Below are 20,137 nucleotides of genomic sequence, written 5' to 3'. Positions count from 1 at the left end.
TACAGGGTGATTTCGTTTTTATTTATTGCTGGTTCTGTTCGAGAATTATTGAAGCCTAACTGACTTGTCATCGATGACAGTCGTATTATACAACAAAGTGTAAAAAATGTTCACAAAGAAATAAATTTCCACAAAGCAACTAAACATGTCTTTTCCGCTTGTGCGTTAATCTTCGAATGACGCTTATCTGTCAGTTTATTCCCAAAGTAATTACAACTATCGCGCAATGACGTTTATGATCTAAACTTAAACTAGGTTTATATGTGCATTTTTACAAAAGTTTGGTTCATTTTTGTATAGAATAGCTCCAATTCTCTGCTTTTTACTACCAAGTGCTTTGTTTTTTACGATTCCTTCATCTAAAGTGCTGCGAACAGTGTCAATAAGAGTAACCCGTAGCGTAAGAAAAAGAAAGAGTTTGATCTCTGATAAAGCAACACCGCACTACACAGCAGCTCGATTGATCGGCAAACAGATCGGATCAAGTGTTGTTGTTTTAATAAATCAAAGAAAATCATGAGCATGCGATTGCTTCTCTTTCCGTGCCGCACACTGATTACCTTTTCAGTACGCACCAACTGTACTTGAGCCCGTTTCGCACCCTTTTCCGCGCTAAGCAATGGTCTAATTTTAAAAATCGACAGCACCTTACTATCCATCCTGTTCCAGTACGGAGTGTAGCTAGCAAACAATCTGTCAAGTGTCCCGAGCAGCGCGTGTCCATCGGCGTCCCCCACCAGCCGACAAGTGTCTGTGAAAAACGCTGACCACGATCGCACTTATCGCTTATACGAGAGCTACGCCACATTTTTACCGCCACAAGCTCTACCGTTGAAAGAGACGGAGAAGGGGAGGGGGGGAGGATTGGAATTAAAAGCGATAGATAATGCAGTTATCACTGGTTGCCAGAGATTACAATTATTCTTCGAATTGCGAATTGAAGCTCGAGTCGATTAAAGGCCTCAACGATAACAAGTCAGCAATCAATCAATGACAGCGTAAGGTAATCCAACGACACAATTCATGCGTAAAAAGAATTTTGACTTATTTTGTGTACATTTACAACATACACACATATATAGTTTTGTAGCATTCAATGGTAAATATACGATTTTGAGCGACTTTTTTATGGACAGAAGCATCTGTTTCATCATTAGTTTGCCTAATCCTAGAACCTAGAAGCCTGATTAGTGACTGTATCGCATATTTTTTGATCAAGAACGTGACCAAATATCAAAGACCATCTAATGACTACTACGCTTGAAACGAACAGAGGCCAGAAGAATGGCTCTGAATAATGAAAAAAAGTATCGTTAAGAACAAACCAAACCTCGTACCATGGCACGAGCCTACAGCGGGCAATGGATTAATCCGGGCTTAAGTGAGCATGAAAAGAAAAATTAAGATTCGCCCACCTCTTGCCTGCCCTCTTCGATCAATCACCCCGGGACGAGCACTGCGGTGTAGCCCGTCCTTTATCGTCTTACGTGTGTCACCAAGCGCCAGTTAATAAAGGGACGGAGAGAGCCGCGAAACAAAACAAAAAGCAGGGCAAACCCGGTCCAATCTCAGGAGTTCAATTAAAAATTTCTGATCTTATTCATTAAAAAATATCCTTTTCCCGTTCGTGCTCTTATCGGCCGTGCGTGTCGTCGCGGGGCTGTGTATCAAAAGATGGGATAATGTTATTTTTCTCCTTTCCGCCCCACCGTTGTACGTGTTTGATACGGCAAAGATGTTCTTTTTTAAAAAGAGAGACCGGATTCGTTTTTAAAAAAAGGAAAAAATACTGTCCACAACCGAACGTTAAACAAACCGGGCTCTTCTTTTCTTCTTCCTCTCGCAGGATGGCTCTAGTTTGAACAGTTTAAGAGGACATTAATTTCCGCTGGAGCAGAATTCGGTGGAGAGGTGAAATCACCATTCCGGGTGGCGAAGCAGATGGGCCGAAATTAACCGTGATGGCGAGAGGTAGAAACCGTAGCGGTTTTGGTTGCATGAAAAAAATCGTTCTTCAAATACTCGTAGGCTGGCTGAATAGAGAAAATTTAGGTAAAAAAAAGTTTTAAGAAAAAAAAACACTATAAACCCTTCAAAAGAATATTACGGAAACCTCACCGATGACACCGAACGTGGGAAGTTAATGAATAAATATCACATTTTCTTAATTTTTACAGCGCACCGTATCGATGGTACAGTCCCCTCTTTCACCCGGTGCCTTACCGTACCTATGATGAGCGTGAAAAGCGTTCTTTTTATGTTCCATTCTTTCTTTTTTATCCTGTCTTTGTTCTGTTGACAATTTTAGAGCTAAAATTGCATTGATTATTTTTATTTGTTTTTCTCTGTTTAAGTACACATTTTTCTGTTATTTTTTTCTGCCATATACGTGTATTGCTAGATAACAATATAGAAAGGCTAGATAACGTACGTCGATAACACCTGTAAAGTAAATAATTAGCCGAGCTGCTCAATCTTAGTTTCTAAAACTATAAAATACAAAATAAATCCTTCATTCTATTACACTCTCCCAGAATACCACATTATAAACAGGTAATTCAACCATTTGGTGCAATCCCTCACTGAAACAAAAAGCTCCAAACCTCAGGAAAAATAGAAAAAAAACAACAAAACGCTTTGCTAAACTCATTAAAATAAATATGATATCTAATCCAACCATTCAGCATCGGGAGAAAAGTGAGTTTAATGTTTTAATTCCTTTTCCCCTTTTACTTGCTTTGTTTTTGTACACTAGCAACACCCAAAACAGTCGCTCTTTCGGTGCTTTCATGCTAAATAAGGATTCTGCTCGCACAAAACCGCCCAGTACGTTCCGTTTTTGTGGATGAGTTTTGCATTGAAGCATATTAAAAAGTATGACCCGTTTTATACCACTTCTAACCTCCAGCACAAAATAAAAGCCTTCGCTGGAAAAGAAAGACAAGCGAAGTAGCGACGTCATGGCATGAGTTTTCCGCTGCAATAAAGTGTAAACCCTTTTTTCGTTTTGGAGGCTTCCCTTTTTTTTTTTTGTTCAAGGTTTGACCTCGGCAGTTGACTGATGGACAAACGTTGCGTGATGCGGTTTCAAGGAAACAATTTATTTCTGCGTCTGCTATTTTTTCTTTTAATTCCTCTCACTAAACATTCCGGATGGTTTTCATTGTTTCAGTCTCAGTTCAGTACGGGACTGTGCACAAGTGCATTGTTGTTTTAAAACCCAAAGCTTTCCAACTTTATCCTATCCTTTCCGGGGCTGAAGCGGTCCATTTTCTTACCCGTTTTGCTGGTCGGAGTGTTTATTCGCCCATTTATTTTGGAATTTTAATGCTTCTTAAATTAGGTTTTGTTTCGTAAATAGCCACACTTCATCATGGTATTTGCTTTTGCTAACTATCATTGCACAGTAAAGTATGGTCTTAGCTCATCTTGGGCGATAGATTTTTGTGATGAGTTGTTTGTTTGTTTTTTTTTTTACTCTGTACAATTCAACGTAAATTACAGCTATCTGGTGTTCATTAATCATTTGCACATTTCAAGATGTTTTCGTTCACTAAACCTAATATTTCATTTGTCTTTTATTTAACACATATACTAGAAGTCATCTTTATTCACAGCTTACCTATGAAACTATTTACAGCTTTGCACTGACTCAGAATATTTTTCATGTTGTAGACATGGACATGCTACAAAGAAAGAACATATTTCAATGCTTTAACTTGCTTGCACACCCCGATTAAAAACATAAAAAACTCTTAAATTTTTGCTGAAATTTACAAGTTTCTATGACAAAAAATGAATTCTTAGTTTACATCGAAATTAAGCATGCTTTAATTATGATCGAAATTTTTCCATTCCCATTTTTCTCCATTCAACCAATCTGTACCACGACTAATGATAAGCTTGGACATAACATCTTCCTCAAATCCTATCATAATGTTTGTCTTTTATGCGCCCAGCTACTAAGAAGAAAAAACGACGCCTATCCGCATAACACGTAAAGTCCCCTTGTTTCCAATTTGTCAACCACACCAAGTACCACCGTGCAGCCTATTTTCCACCAGCTTGGACTGGTGGTATTTTTGCTGTTTTTTCCCTCTGTTCATCCCATTTCCCACCGCACCGCGAAAGGGAAACGGAAGGTAGGGCGCACAACAACAAAAAAACTCAGCAACACACCACATCCACAACGCTAAGCCCGATAACAAGCATAATATAGCTATAAATTATACATCATAAAGTCATCTGTCATATATCCGGTGAGTTATTTGCTGCCAGGATGCTCCTTAGCCTCTTATATCGTATTCATTGCCATTTTCTTTGGCGATTTTTCCTTGAGAACGTAGTCAGCGACTGAAGACACTGCTCCAATTCCTCGAGGATGATGTCCGTTTTCTACTCGCGGTTCGCTTTTTGTTGCCTGCTACATGTAGGATTGTTGTTTTCTTTTTTTTCTTTCTCTACGAAAGACATGTTTGGAGCAGCTTTCAGTGCTTAAGACGCTGGGCTGTGTCCTCTGGCTGGTTTCAATGCTTCCCTCTGGCTCGACGGACAATCAGCTCAGCTCAGATCAACTCGACGACCCGGTTATTTATCGTTTGCTAATAGAAAATAAATCGAAAGATAAAAAATAAATACCAAGCTCACTTACCACGTGGCTTCCTATCTCGGTCGACGAAATGTGACATCGCTTCTTAGCCCCGCTGCCCAGCGTACACAACCGGTGGGCAAATAAGATTGTTTCCAAAAATACGGACAAATAATGGGTGTACAAGCAAAGGGAGCCAGTGTCCAGCAGCCGGCTTCTTTCGGCTCAGTATCCACTTCTACTGGTTCATATGCGCGGGGGATCATGCCTGTAGAAGAAAATAGACGGTACCTCCATCATGGTTCATGTAATGGTTCATGCTACCTTTTTTGATTCTTTTTTTTCTTGTTCAGCTCTTCTGTCCTGTTGGGATATTAGTTCCACTTTTCATCATTTCTGTAACGGTTGCAATTTTGTTTATCGTCTGGACAAACTGGACAGGGCGGGAAGCAATTGGCCATCCGATGATCGGATAAAGACAGCACGGTAAGGTCCGCTAGGTTCATTCTTGTAAGCCGATTTGCTTAAACTGACCCGTGCATGGGAAGGAAAAGCGAAAGACATTTTAAGTGGACAAGGGTTTTGGAATAAGAGGGAAAACACGTTTAAAGACCGAGTGTTTCCTGTTAGCATGGTGGGTAAGTGTGTTCGGGTTGAGATACGGACAATGCATTTAATTTTTGTTTCAAATAGACCTCTTATAGAACTAACATTTCGTACATTAATTTACGTAAATATTTTACTGTAGGCAATATCAAAGGAATAAAAATAACGCAGTTGATATTTTAATTCAGATTTTAGCATAACTCATCGTCCTTCACAATCATCTCTCCTAACTGCTGCTCGCAATTCTCTGGATCTCTGATGGAATATAGCAAACGGAAATCCAACGCCTTAACTACACACTCGTCAATTGAACAGCCTGAAGTGCTTCTAAATATTTGTCCAACTGTCCAGACTACCAACAAAGGGCTACCGTGCTGAGCAACCGAAACGATGCATGAAATCGACTAACGGGGGATCAAGTTTACCCATCACCACGGATCGTCTTGAGCCCTTACAAATTGGAGTTTCCTCACCAAGAGCAACGCACAAAAAATCTCCTACCTCAGCTTTAATCACCCTTATTGAAAGTCAAACTCAACCTCCGGACCACCTCCAGGTCAAAACACATCCTTGCAGTCGAAGTGCAAGGTAAATCCCACCGACGTCCACTCGACGTGCCGGTAGCACTACGGTCCGGGAAACCAAAACAAACACCGTCCTCCGTCCGGCGGGCAGCGTAAACACAAACGCTCATCGCTTCGTTTACGGATTTAGGATCGTTTTCTGGATGTCCGATCAACGCTGGATGCATTTTTGACACTCGCACGCATGAGGCTGGGCCTGATCCCACAAGCCTTCCGGAGAGTCAATCTGTACAAATACAGATACCAGCGCGAGTGTATGTTTGTTTGTGGAAGCTAATGACGCACGGTAGCCCAACTTCGTGCGGGCTCCCAGCGGACGCTTCCCGCGTGAAGTGCATTCTTTCTGTTGGCTGTTGGTTGTGCGCTTCTTTCTTCGGCTGCTCGGCATATGAAAAGATTCCCGAAACGGCCTTTAAAGCTTAAAAGTAATTTGAAACGGAACAAACAAGGTACGTTTTGGGGCGTTACCTTTACGGTCGCTTACTGGCAAGAGTTTTCTGACCGATCGTTGATGGAAGCAAACCCGTTTATGAGAATTACAATAAACCAATATTGATCAGCTAATTGGGTGTTGCTTTTATTCCTTGCGGTCGAAGAGACTATTATGAGATCAGAAGAAAAAGAGCAGGGACAGCGTGTTGCAGCTGCACTAAAACACTTTTTTAAGTTACATCTTGTGGAAAATTTTAGTGCAACAAATAGAATACATCTTAGTCAGTGACGGAAAACAGAAAAATGAAAATTTACATGAAACGCTTCAGGTACTGGTTCTTCAGGTACATATTTATTTAGGTTTTAAAGCATGTAGAGTCATCTGGAAAATTAACATAGCAACATAACATAGCATAGTTATTATCTTATTTTTATATATTAACAAATGCATTTTAACAATGTTCCTAACCAAAAGCTACAAATTACTGACCAAATAAATAGCATATAGATATATCGAATAACAGTTAGGAAACCATAAACAATGGTCATTTGAATAGTGTGATCATTTGCACAAAATGCAGTACTTCAGGACAAAATGCATTATTCATGTGTGAATTGTGACATATGAAACAAAAATGAGTAAACGCTTTCAAAATAACCAAACACATGAAAAACTTATCAACAATATTACCATAAGGAAGCAGTTTTCCAATGAGATCTTTATGTCTTGAAAGGAATATCTTATTATTATTCATTCCCAACTACGGATAGTCATAGTCTTTAACGTATAGATGAGATAGACTTTAAACGATAATAGATCTTTAAAAAATTCATAAGAAGAAGAAGAAATTCTGTACAAAGCTGAATTGCTCAGAAATGATTTAGTTAATTAGCCAACGTATCGTTTAAATTAACCTCAGGAAACGGTTTAAAAAAGAGATCGTGTGAATTTTAACGAGATTTCTTGTTTTTTTGTTTTCTCAAAGATTGCAATCGCCATTCAATAATTTTAACTTCACGGCAGGAAGCTATTTGTCAATATGTTTTAACGCTCTGTTATGGGTCTCCGGGATACTAAATAACATTAATTATTCTATCTATTATACGAAACTTATACGAAAAACGAGATTCATCAAATTGTTACTGAGGTGTGGGATAGCGAATCGATGCCTTGTGATTAGAATCTCGGCATCATCTACCCCATATACAAGAAGGGAGATAGGTTGGACTGCAACAACTACAGGGGTATTACGGTGTTGAATACCGCCTATAAAATATTCTCCCTGATCCTTCAGGATCGCCTTGTCCCGCACGTCGAAAAGATAGTAGGAAACTATCAAAGAGGATTCCGAAACGGAAAATCTACCACTGATCAGATCTTCACCATGCGGCAGATCTTGGAGAAGATGGCTGAATACAGACAAGACACATACCATCTCTTCATTGACTTCAAAGCCGCATATGATAGCATAGCCAGGGTAAAACTGTATGACGCTATGAGCTCTTTTGGAATCCCGGCCAAACTGATAAGGCTAGTTAGAATGACTATGACCAACGTCACATGCCAGGTGAGGGTGGATGAAAAACTCTCAGGACCTTTTGCTACCACCAAAGGTCTGCGCGAGGGGGACGGGCTTGCTTGTCTCTTATTCAACCTGGCGCTAGAGAGAGCCATCCGTGACTCGAGGGTGGAGACTACGGGAACCATCTTCTATAAGTCAACTCAGATCCTGGCATACGCTGATGATATAGACATCATTGGTCTGCGGCTCTCCTATGTAGCAGAAGCCTACCAAGGGATCGAGCAGGCGGCAGAGAACCTCGGATTGCAGATAAACGAGGCAAAGACCAATCTGATGGTGGCTACATCAGCGGGCCCGCCAACAAATAATCAGAATCTACGTAGGCGTGACGTGCAGATAGGTGAACGCACTTTTGAAGTCGTCCCACAATTCACCTATCTGGGATCAAAGGTCAGCAACGACAATAGCATGGAAGCTGAGTTGCGCGCAAGGATGCTGGCTGCCAACCGGTCTTTCTACAGCCTGAAAAAGCAGTTCACCTCAAAGAACCTGTCGCGACGGACGAAGCTGGGACTATATAGTACCTATATGGTACCAGTACTCACATACGCCTCTGAGACATGGACACTGTCCAAATCTGACGAAACCCTCTTAGCCGCGTTCGAGAGGAAGATGCTCAGAAGGATACTTGGCCCCGTATGTGTGGAAGGACAATGGAGGAGCCGCTATAATGACGAGCTATACGAGATGTACGGCGACCTCACTGTCGTACAGCGTATAAAGCTCGCCAGGCTCCGGTGGGCTGGCCATGTTATACGCATGGAAACGGACGACCCAGCCCGTAAAGTCTTTTTAGGCCGTCCACAAGGACAGAGGAGGCGTGGTAGGCCCAAATTGAGGTGGCAAGATGGCTTGGAGGCGTCCGCCATTAACCGAGAGCGCGAGACCGTGAGCGGTTTCGGACACTCCTGAGGCAGGCCAAGACCGTAAAGCGGTTGTAGCGCCGGATAAGTAAGTAAGTATACGAAACTTTTCATAAATAATTAAGGTTTACACGATATTTTCATTGTTTTCTGCTTCACTGTAGGTTGATTCAAAATTAATAATATTCAGTAACATTTTTGCATTTCACTTGATAAACTTATTCGACCTTCCGAGCATTTCTGTGATCCCACGAATTCGTACAAATGATGTTCAAACATGTATTTAAACATAGTTGTATATGTGATGCCCTTGGCCACTTCAGATGCAACATAACATTACTTTCTCATCCTCTGAAATATATTTCCTCGAAATCTTTATTACCACAACACAACCATCGATTCCAATCACCCATCCAACCGTTACCTGTGTCCGATAAAGCGATTCCATTTACGATACAGTGCTTCTTCAGAAGTTGCGTCAGGTAGGGCAATCGTCTCTTTCGGAATTGTCTCTCATCCCCCATCGTAGTACCTCTATCAACCTCTATCAAGTGTTCGATTGTATTTAATCACTCTATCTCGACCATTGAACAGGAACCGGCCCGCCAAAAGAGTGCGCCCTCTCAAGCAAACCGCAACACACAACAGCTCGTCGATCCAGCGCCGGTTGGGTAGGGAGAGGGGAGAGGTTATGTCCATCAAAAAGGATAAAAGCGTGCCGCTTTGCGCTTTTCATTATCTTCCCTCCGACTACGCTACACTCCACCCCTCCGACCCGCTTAGTACATGACAAACCGGAACCAAGGTTTCTACTGCACTTTTGCTAACAACCTGCTGGAAAAAGGGTAGGGCATGAGGAGGGTCAAAGAAAAAAGCCAACAACAATAATACGATACACAGCCGGTGGTGCGTTTTAAGTTTGCGGTTGTGTAGTGGAAAATTTTGATTAATTTCTAAAACATGTTCGACTCTGGAATGGGCGTTTTAGCTACGAGCATGGAGCAGCACGGTGACAAGATAAGATTTACAAGGGATGATAAGTGTTGGTGATTTGATTTTCGTTTTAATTTAGCCAAACACCTTATCGCAATCCTGTGTTTTTGGGTGAGAAGCTAGTGAGACAGCAAGCAGATGGTGGCCTCGTTCGTCTTATCGATTGTCTGGGATCAAAGACGATTGTTTTTGAGTAGGTTTTAGTGTCTTGCTCAATTGGTTTTGAGCACAAATATGAAGCCAGCTGTAGTAGAAGGATATTTAGATACCATAAAGCAACATTTATGTACAAGCAACTTTAGATAAACACGCGTCAAACGATTGCTAAAATAATGAAATGCTTGCGAAAATCCCCCACCGAGTCATCAATAGTTGCAATAGCTCTCGGATGTTTCAAAAAACAAACATTCCTTCCATAAGTACCTGGAAAACACACCGCAAACGGAATCGAGTTGAAACTAGTAAATGGATCACTTAACACGATAAGCAGTGCGCCATCGTGACGCAGATAGGGCCTGGCGATGCGCCTCGTCAAAAACACTTTGCCGTCCCCAAAAAGCCGCCGTTTGTGATTTCTCGTCAAGTGATAATGTTAACACGCAGCCCCAAACCCTTGCTCCGTTCACTCATTCTTCACCCCTCTGTTCGCCCTGCTGAGACTGTCACTCGTGTTTTGTTATTTAGTTTTTTTCTCCACTCTTACTCGATCTACAGATACAGTTACTAATTTCTACTACCCCTTTCCAGCCCCGTCTAACTACTGTAGCAGTTCCGTTAAAATCGTACCTTGCTTAGTAAACCACTTAAAGAGGAAAAACAAAGCGGCAAAAGGAAAACAACAGCTAGATAAAAGTAGTAGATCACTATCGGGGTTGAATTCCTACCTTTTGGAAGGCGGCACCGAGTGTCTATTTTCTGTGTGAAGCTCTATCAACAGCGTCTTTTATCAGTACAACGGACTGTGAAGTAGATATCTCTGCTGCGTAAGTAGATTGAGCTCGTGTTGGAACCTATCGTCGGTCGGGAACGATTCCAAATAATTACTTCCCAGCTAACCTTCCACTAAGCGATCAGATGAAAAGCGCAGCGTACTAAAAATACGTCTTTTTGAGAATGACACTCACGTATAACCACACAAATACGTTTTTTTTAATTGACTGACCTTCCTACTACGGATACTAATGTTAGACACCTCAAACTTGCATGTATTTTCTGACTTTGAGGATTCCTCAATAGTTACTTAGACTAGTTATCGAAACAATATGTCCACATGTCGCTGAGGACACACTTTAGATATGCTCCTGCAAAAAATCAGGCCAATATCTTAAAAATATAGAAAAAGGCATGATATCTATGAGGTCCAATGAAAGTCATAAAATCTCTTTTCCTTAGCAAAATGACCAGTTTACCAATATGGTACTGAAATTGATTTATCAGAATTATTAGTCATTAGACAAAAACCTGCGTATTAAATAACCTAAGAATAGAACATCAGATTCTAAAAAATACAATTTTATAAATGTTTAATGGTGTTTAAAGCCAATACTTCAGAACGCAGTTTAAAGAACTGTCCAAGAAGCCTCAAAGGTAGCACATAAGCAAAATTAGCATTTGGTATGCTAGGTATTAGATTTTCGATTTAAAGTAACCACCAAAAACATGAAAGTACATCGCCTTTATCAACAAAGTACAGTAAAAGTAATACGAGTAATAAGTAATAAGAGAGACGTGTATCCTTAAAACTGAAGTAAGAAAATGTATTTTCGCCATTCAAGGCTCAACGTCCAAGAAAACCTTGTTGTGTTCTATTACAAAATTTATCTTCTCCTTCTTTGGCACAACAACCGCTGACGGTCAAGGCCTGTCTGTACCCACTAGTGAAGTGAGCTTGGCTTTCAGGGACTTATTGTTACCATAGCAGGATAGTCAGTCCTACGTATGGGGGCACGGTCTACTCGGGACTTGAACGCATGACGGGCATGTTGTTACGTATTACGAGTTGACGACTGTACCACCAGACCGGGCACAAAATTTCTGTACCGAAATTAAAATGAATCTATTTTCCCAAGGTTCCATTTCTGACCTTCCGATCATTCTACCTCGATTTAAACAACATTTGCGACATTATTTCTCATCTAAAAGAAATTTACTGACGTCTTTGCAAAACCATCGACACCGCAAACCTGAAGCAACCTCCTCACCGCAATTTGTGCTAAAAATATGCCCAGCTCCAGGACTCCCGCCGACGTGCGGGCACACGGCTCTGCATGCCAACGACTTCAATAGAAACATCATTCATGTCTTGTCCCTTTACGTTTGTTGACTTTACAGTGCGGGAGGCATATGAACGGTCCCGATTCCAAGGATGCAGCACGGGGGCAGGTGGTCTATTTCGGGTCACCGCTGAACCCAATTCATACCAATGTGCGAACGCTGGTTGTCCTTCAACTTGTGTATCGGGTTGTCACAAACGCAGAGGACACCGTTTGCCCTCCGTGCCGGAGGTAAATCGATATTGCGGACGTAATTCAGAGGACGCAACATCAGCATCGCACCGTCCATTTGTCCATCAGCTCGGAAAATCAATATTACTGACGCTACCAAACGTCGTTGAATGGGTCTTACTTTAATGGCAAACAGCCTGATTTGAGGGCTGCTGGTTTCGGTGCGCGCGATCCTGCAAGACCGTTTCACCGTTTGTGCCAGTTCATTGGCTGTTGCAACCCTCCAACCAAGATCGAAGTTCGAACAGCAAACGGCGTAGTGTTTGGCCGGGTCGGGTCGAGCAACGATTTATCCCGGCAGATCGGGGCGAGCTTCGGGATCGGGAAAATCTAACCCAAAAGCAAATTCCAATCGGGTTTTGCATCAGAATTCAGGGCGGTGCCTAAAAACGCTCCAGCGCCTTTTCTTCGCGCCTCTAACTCCAAACGGGGAAAGGAGGAGGCTGGTGTAGAGGGGTGAAGGGCGAGCGTAAGGGTGTGTGAGTGTGGGTGGCACTCGACTTGACTACGGCAAAGGATGCTATGTGCCACGTGCCCACGTGCCGTTCCGTGTGTTGGTATTTTTCGGTCGTTTCCCCAGACCAAATCCGCGCATGCTCCCCGGGACCGGGCGAAGGAACAGGCATGCCTTAGCAGCGCAACCCGAAGACAAGGAGATATGCAAGCAGATAAACGGGCTAGCAAGAGATGATAGCGTTCGAGGCAGCTCAGCGCTGGGTTTGTCTCTTATGTACTACCGGGTCTTCTATGTTTCAGCCCGTCAACTGTAGCGATGAAGCTGCAGGAGCAGCGTGGAGACAGAGAGTGCAGGAAAAAAATGAACTGTCCGTTTTTATTTTCCACGTCTTACAGCTCCATCCGAAGGGGCTTATGCTTTCCCAGCCCGAGTTTCGTGCTTCCATTATCTATTCCGTGGTGCGCATTTTCTCTTTTCGCTTCAATTTCTCATCTACACGATCCGGGTGTGGATCATTCTTTCTCCTTCGCGTGTGCTTATAAACGTCCCCGATCGAGCTGCTCGCTCATTATGTACACTCGTAAACCTCCTCACACCGAAAAGGAGGAACAACGTTAAACATAAGGATGGCTTTATGGAGAAACAACGAAAAAAACCCCCCTTCTATCCTTCCAACTCATTGGAGAAGCGAACGAACGAAAAAAACAGGCAGCTCGACGGGCAGCTTCAAATGCAATCGTTTTTTCGTTGCAAGCGAAAGCCCTTTCTTTTCCTTTCTCTCTGTCTCTGTCTCATTTTTGCGTTCAGGGGATGCTTTTACTTGCTCCAACAAAGTACTTTATCAAAAAGCTTGCGTGATATTCTTTCGGATTTTTGTTTTGCTTTTATTCTTATGCTGCTCGCTAAAACATAAATGCTGCAGCATGGCTTACGGGCTGATGGAAACCACCAACCGCGCTCGGGACGGGTGCGGGAAATAAAACAGAATGGCCGCTTTTACCGAAAGTGATTGCTGGCGACTTTGTGCGACAAGGTCCTTTGGCTTGGGTTTTTGCTCTATCCTTCATTGGCAGCTCTGTGGCATTTTTTCTCCCGCCCGTTCTGCTCTTGTACAGCTTCCAGTGGAGCAAGAAGAAAAAAAAACCCTCACACACTACGAACACCCCTACATAGTAGGAAAATGGAAGTAATTTTTCTCCGAGTTTTCCACATTTCGCACACTGCACTGCCTCATTTCGCAGCACGGTTCGTGCAGAGACTCCACCCTAAATCGGGCTCCACTCTAAGCACACTTTTATTCTTTGTAATCTTTCACGGTAAAGCTCTTTGATGGGGCATTTCCTAAAAACGCAACCATTTTTATGTCACTCTCAATCGTTATTTCTTTTTTGCTGTGCGTGTGTTTGTGTGTCTCATTTTTCTTGATGGTGAAAAATAAGAACGTCTTTTACAGTAGCTTTGTGTGATTCGATTTTAACCTTTTTTATGATTAATTCCAGTGAGCTGTGGGCTTTTCTAGAACGACGGATAGAAGCTGTTGCCATCGATGTCATTCTTTCTTAATGTCCACTCGTGTTGGAAAGAGCTCAAGATTTTGATAGACTTAAACATTAAATGGATCCTGTTATTGGATCTCTATTAATGGATGACACTGTAAGAATCATCAAACTTTTTTTTCAATTTCTGTTTATTATAGTAAAATCTATCAAAAATCTAACATGCAGATTCTATATTTTGATCATGTACGATCAATTGCTTTATTTAAATGAACATTTTACTAAACTGTTCGTTTTTTGTTTGCCTTGAAACAAGACCTTCATCATAAATAGGAATACAGATAAGATTAAAATAAAATACAACATTCTCCGTCTTTCACTTCAACTGTATGAATATCATGCTAACATTGTTTGAGGGTTGACAATGTTCACACTATTATACCTACAAAAAAGTAAGTTTCAACTAATATGAAAATTTAAAATAAAAAAAAGCATCGCTCCATCAACTGATATGGCTTTCATTGTACCTTATGTAAAACTTTTTTTAATTATACTTTTATTACCATATTGCTAAAGAGCCAAGAAATGCACCATTAATTCATGTGACATTCATGGTTTGAAATCACGTATAGATCACGCTACTCTTTCAAAATACGAAATCCAATCCCACACTGTGGATTGCGTGTCATCAGATCGTAATACTTAGCAACATATACCCGTCATCTTCTCAGATCTCGAATTGCCCCCAAAACACGTAGAAGTGACTATCTTGCGCCGGTCTCGTGGTACACTCGTCAACTCGTACGACTTAATACCATTCCCGTCATAGGTTCAAGCCCCAAATACACCGTGCCCCCATACGTAGGGCTGTCTATCCGAAGATGGGTAATCAATAAGCCACTGAAAGTCTATCCCACGATTGCGACTAGGCAGGCTTTGACCGACAACGGTTGTTGTGCCAAAGAAGAAAAAAAAACTATCTTGCGATCAGTCAATAAATCATAGTTCTGTAGGCCTATAAGATAATCATCAATTTCTACACCAGCTTCAGACTCATCAAAACATATCAATATTCGACATCGACCATTGTTAATTTATACAAATTACGATGGTTGAGGCAAGCAATTTCCTTTCAGAACGTCAGCTTCGCTTATCAGTTCATGGTTTACTTGTAACTTAAATAAAGGATGTACATACAGTAAGAGCGATCTCTTTTAAATCAATTTGAAACACTAACAATGTCCAAAACATGCGTAATTCGTATCTATAATTTACATAAATTCGTTTGACATATACGCCTTAATTGCAAGAGATTATTCTGCTATGTCAAGAATTGGTGAGTGAGATGCAACATTATACGATATCAACTCTAAAAAAACAATACAATAAAACATTTTCTCAACAGCATATTTCAATCAATCAATACTGACGTGAATACGTGTGGTTTTTAGTTCGTTTCTTTTTTATTCAAAACGATTCAAAGCAAACATCCGTTTCTAACATCGCTAGCTAGAAGCGAATGGAAAACCAAACAATGTCCGTCTTAGTGTGGCAATATCCATCGCTGTAGATGTAAGCTTATGCCACGGCAAATGTGTCTCCCGAGCAGATAAGAAGATCCACCGTGATTTACTTTACCTCCAATCAATTGGGCTTCGATTGCTTTGATAAGAACGCAGATTGCTTTCAGCGAAGTGGCCAGCTACAAATCCGATACAAAACGGTGTTACGAAACTTGCGATCCCCCTGGTTCCGCTTGAATCTGTCTGTTTGACAATCGATTTGTTTAGTTTTCGGTACTTTCTGAAGGTGTTATTCACGCACATTCTACCCCTTTCGTGCTACGGTCGGTGACGCAATTGCGAAGACGATGGTCGTCTGATGGGCGACCGTACAAAAATTAAGTTTTGGTCTAATGTTGACTTGAAGGCGCTTCAGCCCTCGTTCGGCTGGTACGTGTACGTTGTTAATGTGTCGTTTAGCACACGATGATGATAAAGATGTGCCTCCGTCCGCACCGTTCCCGCCCCATCGGGCTGGGAACATGGATTGACAATTAAACTTATTGAAAAATCGACCACACCCCGTTATTGGATTGAGGCTCTTCGAGGTGCCGCGATTCTACCCGGATGGAACGTGGCAGTGGCAGAGGTTCCGACAAGACACTTTCCGTCTTTGCTGTACACTCTCTCGCTCTCTCGCTCTCTATTGCCCCACAGCTACTACGCGTCACGTTTCAAAGCCTGCGTCCCGATGGATGATAACAGCTAACAACTCACTTACGCCGCAATACTCCGCTCGGATGTGCTTAGGAATAGGTGACCCCAAAGGCGACGGAAAGGTGTCAAACCGCCCGACACCCGAGCATCAAGATAGACGCACAAGACACTGCCCAGCTTATCAGGACTCATCGCGGTGCCAGGTCACCGGGTATCGGAACATACAGTGCCACTTTTCAAAATTGGTATACCATACCAGGGTAAGTTGCATGTAAGTTGTTATGTTGTTGTTGTTGTTGTTGTTGTTTTCTTTTTTTCCTTTAACTTCTTTCAACACTTTGGACGCTAATCGGCAATTGTGTTGAATGTTGAAACGGCATTAATGTTTGCTCACTAGGCGATAAATAAGATCTTAGCTGAGCTTCGACATCCATGCAAAGAAGTTTGTATATATCCAACACGCTTATCCATTGCGGCTTTCAACAATCAACAATCCATGATCCATCGTCGCAAAAGGCTGTTATCGGTACAGGGAATTGCCTATTCCGATTGTGCCACTTGTTTGCATACATCGTGGTTACCACCGAGAAGGGTACGTGTTTGATCAAGTGGTACACGATGGTTTAAAAAAAACGGCACACAAGCCGTGCACGTGACCGTGCAACCAGACATTCCGAGAAATAGCGTCTCGCCGTTAAGCGTTAAGCCACATTCGATGATATTCGATGAGAATTCCATCTAAAAAAAATCAGTTTCACGGCGAGTATTGTCACGCCATGTGTGAGTGCGTGAACATTTTGGCATTTCATCGAATGTCAACTTCACAGGACAACTACAGGATAACAGCTGGGTACGTACTCGCGTGAAATGTTTCAGCCATATTGATTTTGAAATTTTTTTCTCGCTTCATGGCGTGAAATTGTCTCGATATGTCTGGTTGCACGGTGACGTTTCGTTTCGGGCACCGATTATACAGGGGAAAACACGCGGACGCTTAATAGTGGCTTGGAATGGCATCAAACCACCATGGGAATTCCTAATTTATTGTTTTTTATCAAAATAAACGGCAGACCGCTTTACTTTAGATAACATCCTAATGCAGCACAAAATGTGCATTATCACAAAATTTAAACTTGTCCAGCGTTATTTCCAATGACGCAGTCTGACCTGAGCTCAACAACAACTGTTGTGTAGTCCATTCCAGACATTTTTTTCGGATTAATCTGCGCATATAAGTAAGAAAAAGATCGCTCATCCCATGTATGCATGATATTTCATTTGGCCCTAAAATAAATACTTGGCTTCTCTAAATAAAGTTCCAAGGTAGCAGCATGTTGAGTATTGAGTATTCGCAATACTTTGAATGTTGAGTATTGCGAAACGTTGCAACAACTGAACATTTTCGGGTTTTTTTACTCTGGATTGTGAAAAATCATAAAGTATTCGCTAACTAACGTCTATGGTTAATTCATCATTTTAGCAAATCCTTTTGAATTGAGAGTGGCACAAGAAACTAGTTCGTAAACTCAAATAAAGCTGGTTTCATCATCTGCTTAAACCTTTTATTTTGCTGTATCATTTTACTACTACTCATGCACAACAGCCGTTGTCTGTCAAGGCCTACCTCTCTGTCCAACTAGTGGACTTGGCTTTGAGAGACTTATTGATAACCCATATTCGGATATGTCAATCTGCGCATGGGGGACACGGTCCATTCGGGGCTTGAGCCCATGACCAGCAAGTTGCTAAGTCGTACGAGTTGACGACTGTACCACGATACTGGCCCTCTATATTATATTTAATAGATTTAGTGATCAACGAGAAATTATTCCTCTTCATCTTCTATTTGGCATAACGTCCTTCGCGGACATACAGAGTCCGAAAGAGTATGAAAGTGCTGAGTTAAAAGTTTGTTTGATAATGAAGTCTTCGTGCAACCGGTGTTATAGATTGTAGCAGCTCAAATATCATTCCTCGATCATTTTAATTAAATATTGCACTCGACTTTAAAATCGTTTCACATGTACCCATTTCTTCGCTGTAAGAGCATTCAGCGCATCCTCATCACAACAACACACCTTTACTGACCAATAGATTATTCAAACTCCTGTCCCTAGCCAGCACACGCAAACCACCAAATCAATTGGACCACCCGTTAATGTGATTAAGTTTTCAATGGACTGAGCCTTGATTAAGCGCACATCAATCACTTGCACGCCGGCCTCCCCCAGAGCAATACGTAACCAACCCACCTGAAGCTCATGCGGACAGCTCATGACAATTGCAGCTCGATAGCTTGCTCGTGATACCACGAAAAATCCGCACCACGTTGTTTGTTGTTACAGTGCACACACAGTGACACAAACACACACACACAACGATACAAAACTCTCTGGGGATGAGGTACCCGATAAGACGCCCTCCACCCGACTGATAACGATTATTGGATGAGGAGCTCATCGTCACTCTAATTTGTAATGGGGCAGCTTCAGCCCGATTGCAGCCTGAAGGTGCTGATTGAATTAACATACGACGCGAGGTAACCGATGGTCCAAATAAGCAGATAGCACACAGCGTGTGACTCGGCTCCCCAATCTTGACAGTAAGCCCCACAGTGGCGGTGATTGGGTGATTCCATGACTTAACTACCTGGCCTCGATACAATTGAACCCGTTGCTAATTAAACCATCGATTTACATACCCTCTCCCGTACCCGCCTGGGTGTATGTGAAGAAACAGGGGTTTCATTTTAATGCAGATTAGATTAGAAGCAGCAACTCCACAATCATTCCGATCAACTCAGACGATCGATCGATTGGTTCGATGAAGCAATATACAGCACGTAACACTGTGCTGAAATATTTGTCTGCCGCGGAGCGGACAAATATTTGCTGAACTGATAGTCCACATATCGAAGGTAAAACCATCCAAACTCATCGGCCGGTGTTGATCCATCGCCCCATGGAACGGCGATAGACAACCCCACACGATCAATCAGACCGATGACGTTGGTGGCTGGGGATTGGGACCGTATTTTAGAGGATTACACAAACACAAAAAAGCTCGTTGTTATTTTTTTCTAGATGAAGACTTTTGACAGCATAGCCACACTCTCCTCGGCCCAAGAACAGCTTACCTTGCGCAGCGCTTCCTACTGTCCAATGATAAAGAGACGCCCCGGGCTGCTTCTTATCGATGACAACTTCTTGTAATAGCTGTTAAATGCCTACTTTCCATCCCCAGCTTCACCCATCATTGCATCTTCGCAAAGGTTGTCAGGGACTCTATCTATATTACATCTTCCTCCTCGTCCGAGAGCAGTGGAAAAGAATTGTCCAATCGTTCCCCTGCCGTCTTGACAGTGCTTGCTACATCACTCTCAACCAAGGCCCTTTTTTGCCACCACTCATGAAAGAGCCGTTTCAGACCGTTTCTACTCTTGCCGGGCACGGTCCCCTTCTTTTCCACACAGGTTAATGGGAAATGATTTGAAAGACCGGAACCCCTTTCCAGAGAATTTTTCATCGTCAAAGGAAACGGCTATGGTATGGGCATCACCTTCACTACGTGGCGGGTACGTTTGGGGATTTCGATGATGTGAGATGGCCTTATGCTTTATGATGTGATTGCTCATTTGGAAAAATGGCACGGGTGGCTGTGACGGTTGTAGCACCATCGGATGGTGCTATTGATTAGGTTGGTTTTGGTGTAGTTGGAAAGAATCCTGCAATCGATGGAATTTCTGCTGCAGGGAATCGACGCTTTATCAGGATCGAAAAGTTTCAAACAAAAACTTCATTTGTATCTTGCTG

This window comes from Anopheles merus, chromosome 2L (assembly GCF_017562075.2).
Source record: "Anopheles merus strain MAF chromosome 2L, AmerM5.1, whole genome shotgun sequence".
NCBI lineage: Eukaryota > Metazoa > Arthropoda > Insecta > Diptera > Culicidae > Anopheles > Anopheles merus.
This window is presented reverse-complemented; position numbering follows the sequence as displayed.